This window comes from Aotus nancymaae, unplaced genomic scaffold (genome assembly GCF_030222135.1).
Source record: "Aotus nancymaae isolate 86718 unplaced genomic scaffold, 86718_ANA_hifiasm-v0.15.2.pri h1tg000006l, whole genome shotgun sequence".
NCBI lineage: Eukaryota > Metazoa > Chordata > Mammalia > Primates > Aotidae > Aotus > Aotus nancymaae.
Window position 1 is genome coordinate 70,470,384 of NW_026988417.1, and position 8,295 is coordinate 70,478,678.

The 8,295-nt window shown below is 42.3% G+C and overlaps 1 non-coding gene across 1 annotated transcript; it reads right to left on the reverse strand.

The window, feature by feature from the left end:
* Positions 1-6,628: 6,628 nt before the first annotated feature.
* LOC135272243 (U4 spliceosomal RNA) lies at positions 6,629-6,762 on the reverse strand. Its single transcript, XR_010340325.1, has one exon. It is a non-coding gene; the product is annotated as a U4 spliceosomal RNA (small nuclear RNA).
* Between the last annotated feature and the right edge of the window lie 1,533 nt (positions 6,763-8,295).

Consider the following 8,295-nt stretch of genomic DNA (forward strand, 5'->3'; position numbering starts at 1 on the left):
AGAATGTAATAGGTTATGCGCACAATCCAAAGCATTAATGCTGGTCACTCCTGTAAAAGGTTGGTGAAACTAGAGTTTTCATACAATTGATGTCCAATGCCAGGGTCCATACTAAATGATAATCTCTAATTTGATTATACTAATATGGTAATTGAGATGTGCTGAGCTAATCATCTAATGCTTCAAAGGCAAATAGAGGCACATTTATACTATTCTCACTCCTAAAATTCTCCCCCATTTTCTTTCCCTGTAACTTCTCTGCACTAATGTGGCAGTTTGGACTGTCCATACCAGCAGATTCCTGGCTAATCATTTGAAAGTTTCAAATGAATGACATTAAAACAAATTCGACTTAAAAAGCCCACTGGCTCAGCTCATGTAAACAGAAATAAATGTAATGAGAGGAGAGAGGATATTGGGTAGCTCATGGAATTATCAGGAGCAGGGAATCAAACTCAGAAAATGTTAGTAGGATAACCTAAGAATCAAATGAAGGCATGAGTTCTAGGATCTCACACAGCTGGCAACGCTACCATCAGTCAGTCTGGTGCAAGCAACACCAAGAAACAAGGATGCTGGAAACTTGACACTTTCGTTAATAGATACAGCAGCACTCAAAGTCCTATAGGCAAGCATTTGATTAATTCATTCTGGGTTATGCCCAACTCTCAAGAGGAAAAGAGAAAGTTGAGAGAATACATTTGGACTGCTAGGTTTGTAGCAGGAAACAGGCTTTGTCAGATGCAAGACCCATATAGGAACCCATATAGTAAGAAGGAGTTCCATTGCCACACTAGTGTAAAAACAGTCCAAAACTTAGTGGCTTGAAACAACCATCTACTCTGCTTACAAGATCATAGGTCAGCTTGGTGATTTCTTCTGGTCATAGCTGGGCTCGCTCTGGTGGTTGGCTGGCTGCTAGCTAATTTAGGTTGGCCTTAGCTGGGATCACTGGCCCTGTTCTATGTGTCTCATCTTCTAGCTAGATTCTCTGGACACAATTCTCATGTCAATCCCAGGTCTCTAATTTCTAGGCCCAGAATTGTCATATTGACAGTTCTACATTCACTTTGCTAAAGTCAAGATTCAAAGGAAAGGGAAAGGAAAATCGTGGTTCCTTCTAGCCATCAAGAAGTGGAATCTAAGGTCGGATGCAAAAATAGCTTCAGTTCTCCACCTCTTATATCTGCACTCTTTTTACTCTTAGAATGAAGGACAAAGTCTCTTGTCCACCTTTTCACTAGGATGCTCAGTTGATTTTTCTATTTCGGCTATTATTGGCATCTATGACTAAATATACATGATTCGTTCTTGTACAAATTGCATATTTCACACAATTCTGGGTCTTATTTTAATTAATTTTTTTTGAGACAGTCTCACTCTGTCATTCGGCCTGGAGTGCTGTTGCACAATCTTGGCTCACTGCAACTTCTGCCTGCTGGGTTCAAGTGATTCTCCTGCCTCAACCTCCTGAGTAGCTGGGATTACAGGCACCTGCCATGACGCCTGGCTTATTTTTGTATTTTTTAGTAGAGATGGGGTTTCACCATGTGGGCCAGGCTGGTCTTGTATTTCTGACCTCACGAAATCCACCAATCCTGGCCTCCCAAAGTGCTGAGATTACAGGAGTGAGCCTTATTTTCATTTCATGTAACTTGGAGATTAACTCATTCATAGACATATCAGTAGCATCAATTTCTGGAAGTACAATTACTTGGTCAAAGGATACGGGCATTTTAAAACCTGATAGATGTTGACAGCCCATAATAAGAACGAGTACATATATACCACCCCACCCAGAAATCTGTGATTATTTGCTTTTTTACCCCCTTGCCAAAATGACAACGATCAAACCATTTTATAAACACACTTTTTCAAAGTTATCTCATTTTGAAATTTCAAACTTACGGAAGTTATAAGAACAGTAAGGAGCTACCATCTCCCTTTTGCTCAGACTCTTCAATTATTGACTTCATGTATTTGCTCCATCACTCTTTATAAATATCCATTGTCATTTTCTGAACCACTAGAAATTAAGTTGCTAACATGATACTGCTTTACTCCTGAATATTCCAGTATGTGTTTCTAGAAAGCAAGGACCTCTCTTACTTATAAAGCTTCATTGTAACCATCAAAATCAGGTTAAGCATCTCTGAAAGAACTCTGCCATCCGAAAGTGATGCTGTCCTCTTCTCAGTGGGTCACATCAGGAGGCACATGACCTTGACCTTGACCTGCCCTGTCACTGATGTTAACCTTAATCACCTGCCCAACTTACAGGCAGAGAAACCTGCCACTTTCCCCTTTGTAATTGAGAAATATTTTGTGGGAAGATCTCTGATAAATGGAATATTGGCCTAGTCTCAAACTTCCACTCACCAGCCTTAGCATCCACTGACTCCCACGTGAATAAATCATCATTACAGAGGTTGCCAAATGGTGTTTATTTCTGTTATTCTACACTAGTTGGCGTTCAATTGTGAGGAAAGTAATTTCCTTCTCATTTATTGCTATATTAAATATATTAAACTCATACGATTTAATTCAGTGAGTTATAATCCATTACTCTCCTCTATTTTGATGCTGAAATTGTCTCAGATTTGGCCAGTAGAAGCCCCTAAAGCTGGATCCTATGTCCTCTGAGCATTTTCTTTCTGACATGAGATGTCCCAGACTCATCTTGTACTTTCCCTGACCTAGCCCAGGAATCAGCCATTTCTCCAAGGAGTCCTGGTTTCTCCTAGCCAAAGGTAAGCACACTTTCTACAAGGGGCCTGATAGTAAATATATTAAGCATCATGGCCCATGAGCTCAGCATTGGCTGCTTAATTCTGCTGTTACAGTGCAACAGCCATAGTTAATATATAAATGGGCATGTCTGCGTTTCAGCAAAACTGTTCATAATTTCAGGAAGTGGGCTGGATTTGGTCCACAAGCTGTAGATTCCCAAACCCTCTTTTTTAGTGAGGGAAGCTGTTAAGAAACCAAGATCTGGGCATTTAGTATACTCATTGCTACTGGGATGCCTTATTTCCCGATTCTTGCAAAAAACAGAACTAGAGAAACATGTACATATCTGTATTTATTTATACTATATAACTTCCACACTGTTGCCTGCAATTTCAGTCCCACACCTCAGGGCCCTTTCTAGCCTTCTTCTTTTCTGTATTTGTAAAGTTCTTCTCTGCCTCTCATTATCCCTCATACTCTGGCTGCAGCCAATCTGACTGTGCTGGACAGCTTCTTGGCTCCATGCCGTGTCTCAAGCCCTGCTGCTGCCACCACCTCATCTCCACCACCTCCAGGGAAAGGAAGGAGAAGAGTTCAGCATAGTTTTAACTTGAATGTATCTTATAAGTGAGGGTGACTATCTTTTTTTTCATTTTTAAAGAAAAACTTGATGGAGTCTTGTGCTATCACCAAGGCTGGAATGCAGTGGCACAATCATAGCTCACTGCAGCCTTGCACTTCTTCTCATGTAAGAGCTGTTTCCTTTTTTTTTTTTGGAGATGGAGTCTTACTCAGTTGCCCAGGTTTGGGTATAGTGGCATGACCTCTGCTTACTGCAATCTCTGCTTCCTGGGGTCAAGTGATTCTCCTGCCTTAGCCTCCCAAGTAGCTGGGATTATGAGCATGTGCCACTGTGCCTGGCTAATTTTTGTATTTTTAGTAGAGACAGGGTGTCGCCAATTTGGTCAGGCTGGCCTCGAACTCCTAACCTTGTGATCTGCCTGCCTCAGCCTCCCAAAGTGCTGGGATTACAGGCATGAGCCACCGCACCCAGCTTCCTTTTTTGGATTGTATGTTCATATACCCTTTGCCCAGTATCTTTTTTGTCTTCCACTTCTGTCGCCCCTGAGATAGCAAGACAAACTCTCCCCTCTTCTTCCTTGTCATCCTACTAAAGGTGAAGACAAGGATGAAGACCTTTATGATGATCCACTTCCACTTAATGAGTAGTAAATATATTCTCCCTTCCATATGATTGTTCTTTTGTGTTATTGTGAGACTACAATTATAATACACAGAACATACACAATATGTTAACTGGCTGTTTATATTATCAGTTAAGGCTTCTGGTTAATAGTAAGCTATTCAATTTTGGGGGAGTCAAAAGTTAAAACAGATTTTTGAATGCATAGGGGTGGGGGGTTAGCACCCCTAACATTGCTCAGGGGTCGAATGTTACATGTATATATAAAAATAGAAAAAGCTCGTAGGAAACAAAAGGCTGTGGAAAACACAAAGAAAAATATAAATAACAGGCTAAAATATTTAGTCCTTAACTGCACTGAAAATGGCACTCAAATTTGTAATGATCAAATTCCAAACTCCTAGGCTTCTTGAAATGTTTCACTTTTCAGTGAGCTTTCCTCTGTCAACAAAATTCTGATGTGGCAAAGGGTAACAGGTCTTGAAAGGTTAAAGTAATTATAGCAATCCTTATATGGGGAAATTAGCACTTCAGAAGCCTCTTTTGATGTAATCAAATTTGTAAGCTGAATCTCTGCCTTTTGCCAGCAAGCTGGATGTGTTAGGTGCCTTGTATATTCTCAATACCCATGAAAACCAATTTTACTGGTGTTGATTATGACAAATGGCCTGGCTCTGTAGCCAGCAGTTGCATGACCACTTCACAAGTCAGCAGGCAACATCTGAGTTGCAGCTTTGTGATAATAAAGCAGCTTCCTCGGCCACTCAGTTCTGTGGTGTGGCTCAGGGAGCCATGCCTGGACACACACTGGAGCCCGTTTCTTCACTCAATTCTGTAAACCATTTGACAGGCTTCTAAGTTTCTTCCTACATTTATGAGTAGGAGTAGACCCTGTGCTGGAACTCTGAATGGATACGATATTGTTATTGTTGGACTAAGATGCCAATTTTCATTTTCATCACACATACTCCAAAATATTGCTGTAATACAGATGTTTAAATTCATGAATACTAATAACCATGTTGGAGCTTAAAGGTTGGCCCTAAGCAACAATCTTGCATGTTCTTCACATGTACCCCCAAACCTAAAATGCAATACAATGTTTTGGGGCACCCACTGTGTGCCAGGCACTGTGTTCAGAGCATTCAGTGCACAATGTCTTGTTTCAAAAAAAAAGGTTGGCCCTAAGAATAGACATTCTTTACCTGATTTCATGACAAACTGGGGCATAGAGGGAAGTAGTAGTTGGTGAGAGGGAGATCAAAAGACCCCCCTTTTGTAGCTGATATATAGGTTGGAAGAAATGTAATTTAGTTTGTTGTTCAAAAAGACTTGTGATGAATGCACCCCAAATTAAACATACCCACTCAACACATACAGACCTGGACATTGTCAGATCTCCCTAACAGGGTCCAGCTCCTGAAAAGTTATGCATGGAGTAGAAGAACTGATGAGCGCACATGCTCCTCTGCAGAGAGACAGGAGCTGAAATATCTTCCACCGCCTTCCGCGAAGCTCATCAGTCACCAGTGAGGCCAGACTGCAAGCTGCCTGCCTCCAGTCCTCAGGTGGAGGAGTTTCCACTTGCAGTAAGTGTTCCCTCCAATTTCCAAAGCATGAGTCTCAAAACTTCAGTCACCTCATCCTACTAAGATTCTTTTCAAGGGTTCTCATGCTTTTTTCCTCTCATTTATCTTTCTGAAAATGAAAATGATGGCTTATAGAAAATATTTTACTTTTATGAAGATTAACTCTCAGTCTTGATCAATGGATACGTGTGGTGGACAGAGTCCTGTGCCACCCAGACACTTATTCAGGAGTGAAGCGCTTTTTCTCCACTCCTGAGAGTACTTAGCCGTCAGTCCTCATGCCTTGCCTAAAGAGAGGAACGTTGCCCAAGAGCTCAGGCTCTTTCGTGAGCAGGAGAGCCCACAGTCAAGACTGATTATCCCACTGCACTGAATCCCCTGCCTTCTTGGCCCAACTCAGAACCACAGTACAGGGTCATCAGCATCAGATACCTGTGGGGTCTGATGAGGTCTTTGTTTCAACTGCATGGTAGTCCTACTTTTCTCCTGCCAGATCCTGCTTTCTATCCATCCCTTCCACATATGTTTATTCTAAAAGCGATATTTAACAAATTTACTGCCTACTACTATCTGTTTCAAAGGCAGGATCCCGGGGACCCCATCTGCAATAGTTAAGTATCAGGAATGATCCAGGCAAGCCAATGCTAGGGTGGGATTCTGAAGCTGGATTGCTGCCCCCAGCTAGCAGTGAGGACCCTATAGTGAGTTGAATATCTCCACAAAATTCATGTCCACCCAGAACCCTCAGTATGTGATCTCATTTTGAAAAAAGGTCTTTGCATATGTAACTAGGGATAAAAATGAGATACTGGATAAAGACAGGTCCAATGACTGGTATTCTTAAGAGGAAGGCACAGAAGAGATGTGAAGGTGAAGGCAGAGATGAGAACAGTGCTGCCACAGCCAAGGGACACCTGAAGCTACTGGAAGCTGGAAGAGGCAGGGAAAGATTGTTTTCTATAGCCTTGAGAAGGGACCATGGCCCAAATGACACATTGATTTCAGACTGCTTGCCTTCATAGCAAAGAAAGAATAAATTTCTATTGTAAGCTACCTACTCTGTAGTAATTTGTTATAGGAGCCTTAGGAAACTAGTACAGACTTATCACTGATGGGAGGCAAAGTACAGATTACTCCTGGCACAAGGTTAAATCATTAAAATTGTTCAAATTGTTTGATTAGCAATAATCGTGCCTCGGATAAACCTCGTTGGCTACGATACTGCCACTGCACAAAGCTGAATTGTTTAAAGTGTCCACATATGAAACTGGAAGGAAATGAACTAGCAGGGACATTTGAGAAATAGGGGGAAATATCAGCACAGTAGAATTAGGTGGCATTTGCTAAGTACACTGGAAAAATAAAGTTGAGTTGTTTAAATCAGTAATAAAAAGCTAAGTGTGAAAAACAGGGGCCTTTTTTGTAGCATGTAAAGAGGCTCATGTGTCTCCTTGGCTCAAAGTGCAGAGAAAGCAGAAGATCGAGCCTTGAATTTAATCATAAGAGCAGCAGATCTCCAAAGAAGGTTCAATTCTCAGCTAGGCAGGTGTGCTATGCCAAGGTCTGGGTCCTGGGTGAGACAGAATGGGGTCCCTTTCAAATGCCAAGGACCTATGAGCCTGCAGAACTGATCTAGTCTTCACCGTTAAGGACTAGTGTTTTCCCCTTGTTCAGGATGGTGCAGGCCCTCTGCCCACCTTCTCCCCCATGCCAGCATCTATACTAGGTCCATCGCCAGATTTCAGCCATAACATAACCCAGCTGGTGATGGGCTAGGCCTGACTAGGGATGAAAGGAACTCTGCTCCCCAAAGGAGCTATGGAGTTTTCTTAGGTGAGAAAGATGGCATGTGGAGTGTATGCAGGCCTCAGTGGAAGAACTCCAATGCCGACTTCTAGAGCTCTTGAGCAAGGTCATTTGCCGAAGACAACTACATATTTAAAAAAAGAAATTCTGGTCTGCTATTGGGTCTTATTATGAATGGAGCATCTGAACATGGGCCACCAAGTGACTATGCAGCCAGAACTCACCTTCATAAGTGGGGTTAAATCAGAACCCATAAGTTGTTAGATTGGGCTTAGTGAGCGGTACCTCTGTCAGGTGGAGTATACATCCAGAATCAGGCATGGGTGAGACTCATACAGGACACAAGCAGCAACACAGGTAGCACTGACTCCAGGTCATCTGTCACTATGTCCTTCCCCCAGGTTACACCTAAGGCAGAATCAGGGTCCCTTATGACCAGATGATGGAAAGGATGTCAAACTTAGAGTTCTAGCTAGCTTAAACTGCTGTGAAGGATGGCACAGAAGAGGCACCATTCTACCAAAGCAATGAATAATGTGTGGCATCACTGAGCACTCAGCGAGGGCTGCCCTCTGTAGCCAGAACTGCCATTACAGGACTGTAACCCCAATAGCAAATGGGGTGGATGACTGGATTCTGAACCAGTGGAGGCCTGGTGAGCATGCATGACCAGCAGAAGCCAAGTGCATACAATCAACAGAATCAGCAGCAAGGTCTGAGTGGCAGCCATAGTATTGCAACCTGGCTCCAGGGAACCTGAACCATGAGAACATCCTGTGGAATAGACCATGGGTCTATTAAATAGGTGACATCTTAGTAACCTGACCAGATAAACAAGAAGTGACTAAAATGTTGAAGTCCTTGACAAGGCACATGCATACAGGTGAGGGTAAGAGAAAATGAGGATTCACGGGCCTAGCACATCAGTGCAATTTTTTGGGTAATTCACTGGCATCAGGTATTTTA